We start from the raw sequence: 4,966 nt of genomic DNA, 5'->3' as shown, positions 1-4,966 counted from the left end.
CCCCCCCTCCCCCTAACATCAATCTGAATTCCTCATTATCATCTAATTACATACTCCATTCATTCATTCATTCATCCATTGATGAACTATAACATTCAATTAATACAATCACCTAACATTCATTAATATGATATAAAATTCATTAATACACAATACTAATCAAGACTTCATTAACACATAACAATATTCATTAACATGAAATAAAAAACAATATTAATATGCAACATTCATAGATAATTACTTAAAACAACGTTCTTTCATTATTCAACAAAGTTTATCAAAGAGCATTTTTAAAAAAAAATCATTTCTTCTTTTTGTTAGCTCTCTTAAGGTAAAGATTGATAGGAGCATCAATATCTGCCTCATTCTCCTCCTCTTGTGGCATACGTAATGTCAAATTATGATGCCTCATCCTATTTTGAGGAGCAAGAGGCTATTGCACTAAAGGGGGCGCTATTGCAAGAACAAGAAAATGGGTTAAATTGGCATACTCTTTTTCTTTTTTTAACTATTACGAGTATTTAATTGACTAGTACAACATAACATGCATCTTTCTTACCTGACAATGCCACATCATGTACATTATCATTTTGATCTGTCACCACATCAACATGCTAAACACTTGGAACATGCTCCAATCCTTCACCATGATGTTCAACATGCTCTAAAATATTCAAAAAAAGGTTACACATCAAATTGCAATTGAAGATGTTAAATTGTATTCATAATTGCATAATTGATTTCTAATACCAAATTAATACCTCCACCACTATGATGCACATCATGGCCTTCATCACTTGCAGGTTCTATGATAGGATATGGAGGATAGACTAAAATGTTATACGCATTGTTATGTAGTAAATTTATGTTCAAAACTAACACCAAAATAGAAATTTCTGAACTATTCAATTTGATTTACTTTTCATTTGGCCAATTTACCTGTGTCTCATTTGGTGCACCAGATTCTTGGTGTAGGTGTGCATCCATGACATTATAGTCATCCTTCAAGGCAATTTTTTTATCTTCATCCATGAGCTCTACATTGAATTTTGTGCCCTGTATTTTTTCCTTGATATCATCAATTTTGCATGTATGATTTGATTAAACAAAATTGTTTACAACATTATATTAAAAAAAATATGTGAAATTTCATTGTTGCTACTTACAAGTCGAGACTGAACATTCATATAGCCACTAGAGCCAAGTTTGTGTTGGTCAACCTTTTCTAGTCTTGCTGTTATAGCCACTGATGTGTCTTGTAGTCTATGAATAGTTTGAAACATGTTAGATTATATATTTACAAAGATCACTAACTAGTGCATGATTACATTCTACTTAATACTATCATGACATACCTTCTTTTGCCATGTTCTGGTTCATTTCCTTTATTATCATGTAGCCTTTTCTCTTTTGCATCTTCTATTATTTCATTTCACTCCATCGGTGGAATCATACGACGATGGTCGTACTTTGGGTTCTCCTTTAGACCCCTTCTATATTGGTCCCTCACATTCTTTATATGTTTTGATGCTCTTTTGATAAGTAGGGCAATGTCAAAAATGTTTTTTCCAAAAGTGTCCTCAAAAGATGCAATGAGCTGATTTTTTAATTCGGGACCTTGCTCATTCCACCTTAAAAAAAATAAAAAAATTGTTAGATCAATAACTTTAATAGACTACAATAAATGGAAGAAAAGAAAAATATTGTAGCAATGATATGAGACTACGTACCTTTTAAGTAGGTGGGTCCAAATAGCCTCAATGTCATATCAAAAAGATGATCAGAGAAAACATTTTTTCCTACAAAAACATCATGGGATTATCAATCCAAAATGAGTTATTTATAAGTAAACTATAATTACACTATAAATAATAACAATTTTGAAGCACCTGGAAGCTTTCATAATTTTAATGGAAACATAGTTTTCTTGTTCAACAACAATGTCCCTGCAAATGAACCAGTACTAGTCACACAGACTGCTCTAGGAAATAGATTAGCTTTACTAGTACTAGTCTCTATTGCTCTATCAATTGAAGGTCTATCTATTAGTGTAGAAAATAGGTACATAAGTATAAAATCCACCCAACAAAAAAAATAATGCATGATTAGCACATTACAAAATATAGAAAAATAAGGTTTTACCAGTTGTACTTGGCATAGTCGAGGATGTTTGCATGGTCCTTGTTGCCAACAATGCACTCGACCATATTAAAGCGATAACCGAAGGAGGAATCTACACTTCATTACGAGCTAAAGAATACAATATTGTTAGCAAATTCATTTGCAATGGATAAAGATCAAATGGGATACTGGCCAAAAGCATCTAAAGATGAAAATTAAGTGTGGAAGGCTATTGCTAAGATAATCCTCTCATGTTGTTTGCAAAATTCTCTAGATTCCCTGGTGCTTTTTTTTATAGCATGGAGTTTTAAGAAAAGGAATGGTGTAGATTTCAGTGCAAATATTGGAATCCAAGGAGTTTGAGTCAATTAATTTTAAATGTCAAAAGATGGATTCACAAGTTACGTTGAGGACTTAAATATTAGTTGTGCTTTGAAACAATTCAAATATCCTATGGTTCATATTAGATATATCTAGGTTATTGGTTGGATTAAATGAGCTAGTTTTGGGTTTGGTACTTTTGGAGAGATCAACCATATTGATGGACATTACAAGTGAAGTTGATAGATGACTTTTTCATAATTTTTGCTTCTTGGTGTCTTCTTACCTTCCATAGTAGATATGGTATTTCCAACATGTAATTATTTATTGATGTTGCTTTTGCCACCAATATTTTAAATGGAAGTTTGAACAATGACAAGCATATATCGAAGGATGATTCTAGGGAGTTCATCACATTCCTACAAAATAAATTGTTTATTCTTGGGCTTCCTAGAATGATATGCAATTAATCTTGTTGTTTTATGATCCCATGTCTACTTCATTTTGGATTCATTGGGACAATCCAAGGGGCTGAAAATGACTTCTCACATGTTGAGGTAATGATTGGGTCTTTGATTATGCGCTTTTATGCTATGCATCTCAGCAATGTTTTGGTGAACAAAAGTTTTATTTCCAAAATATGATTGGTTGTGGCGTTAATTGTAAGGTTGCTATAACTTATAAGAGTCCTGTAGAAGCAAAAACCATATCCATAACATCATAAAATGTTTCAAATGGCTTAGATTTGACTTACCCAATGACAATGCATTTCTTGCCAGAGATCCAAGACACTATTTGACTTGCAGTCAATAATTGTCTTGAGATAAAATTAGATAAAGATTAAATGGGTAACTATTTGACTAGCTAGAATCAATAGCCATGAATGTCTAATTAAATACAAAACTTTGCCGAGGAACTAGAATGTGCAAGGCATATTACAATGTCTAGAAACCCTATGTCAAATTTAGTAGATTACCATTGATTTAACTAGTGTAGTCTTGTTGTTACATGGATCTGTTAATAGTAAATAAGTTCTTAGTGGAACTCTATGGTCATAACACTCTCACCTTTCATAGTCAAGCACATCCTAAACTAGTTCAAACAAAGACCCAAGTATGGAATAAAACTTAGTCATAACTGAATCTGCCTTAAATAAACTCAATAGTGTAATAATACTATAATTTTCAATAATGTTGTAAAGAGAAAGTGTTACTTACATGAAGGTTGTGCACTACAATCCTCACCATGTTCACTATGCAGTCTCACAGGTGTCACAATCAACACTATGGGAGATGTCATCTAGAAATGACGCTTGTGTTTCAGATCACGTTTGATCTGCTGTCATTTTAGCTTTTCCCTATCAATAAGTATCAAGTTGTGACATCAATATAAGTAAAATTCCATCAAAATATCTCCAAAGCCATAAAGAAAAGAATATAATAATACGACATTTGTTTCTATATAATTTGACCAATTACAATAATTAAGGTTTACCTTCACTGAAGAAGGTGTACTAGATGGTGCATCCCCACCTATGGTTGGTGGTCTATCCATGTCGCCCTATGAAAAAGATTAGTAATTCTTAGCAATCAGCAACAAAATTAAAGTAATAGACTTACCAAAAAAAATATTAATAAAACAATAGATTGTATATTGGAGTCAATATTAATTGGAGGCAATTGGTTTAAATGTTATACTTACCAGTCCCATGATAGGGAATTTTTTTGTATCTACATGATTCAAACTGTAATCTATTAGAAGCTCTTCCTCTACACTTATTGATTTTATCGAACATAAAAAAACATTATTTCCCTTGTATGCCTCGAATTTACAATTTGGCCACTTATTAGTTGACACATGTCAAGAACTATTTATAAATCCTACAATATTCCCTATTGCTTTTGGCCTTCCATCAATATACATAGTGAACCTTTTACTTTGATCATTTTCTTTGCATTGTATATAATTTGGTGACAATGCATACCTACACATACTTTTTTTTTATTGCACAATCCTCATCCAATTGTTGTAATTGTAACAAGGTCATACATACTCCATAGATTCAACAACTTTATTGTAACAAACCTTTATGCCATCCATGGAAAATAGAACCAAACCATGTAACGAAGATGGATCTATGGGATATATCCTTTCATTAACAGAAAAATTAGTGTTAATTAGAGGTAGTTCCTTGGGTAACCATTCTTTCAAAAGATGTGTGTACCTTAAGGAAACCTTCCTATCACCTTTTCTCTCATTATCATAAGAACATGACCCCACCACCCCCCCCCCCCCCCCCCCTCTCTCCTCGACATGAAAAAAATGAATTTTCTTCTATTCTTTTGACCTATAGTTAATTTCCATGTTTTAGACTTACTAGATATCTCACTTTTATTTTTTATTCCCGCATTTTCTTCACTCGAGGAAGATAGATTAGACAAATACCTATCTAGTGATACCTGCAATCCATAAAATGAGAGACATACTATGACTAAAGTTGATGTTGATGGTAAAGAGAAGATAT

General features: G+C 32.4%; 1 long non-coding RNA gene across 1 annotated transcript; it reads right to left on the bottom strand.

Moving 5' to 3' along the window:
• Nucleotides 1-232: 232 nt before the first annotated feature.
• LOC149568151 (uncharacterized) lies at nt 233-4,533 on the bottom strand. Its single transcript, XR_016361658.1, has 10 exons — nt 3,937-4,533; nt 2,143-3,799; nt 1,890-1,946; nt 1,731-1,799; nt 1,356-1,631; nt 1,167-1,263; nt 940-1,056; nt 762-806; nt 560-664; nt 233-453 (listed from the first exon to the last, which is right to left on the bottom strand). It is a non-coding gene; the product is annotated as an uncharacterized LOC149568151 (long non-coding RNA).
• Between the last annotated feature and the right edge of the window lie 433 nt (nt 4,534-4,966).

This window comes from Cupressus sempervirens, chromosome 3 (genome assembly GCF_028749045.1).
Source record: "Cupressus sempervirens isolate cs-2001-9-10 chromosome 3, ASM2874904v1, whole genome shotgun sequence".
NCBI lineage: Eukaryota > Viridiplantae > Streptophyta > Pinopsida > Cupressales > Cupressaceae > Cupressus > Cupressus sempervirens.
The sequence above is the reverse complement of the archived record's forward strand: the minus strand, read 5'-3'. Positions and strand labels throughout refer to the sequence as shown.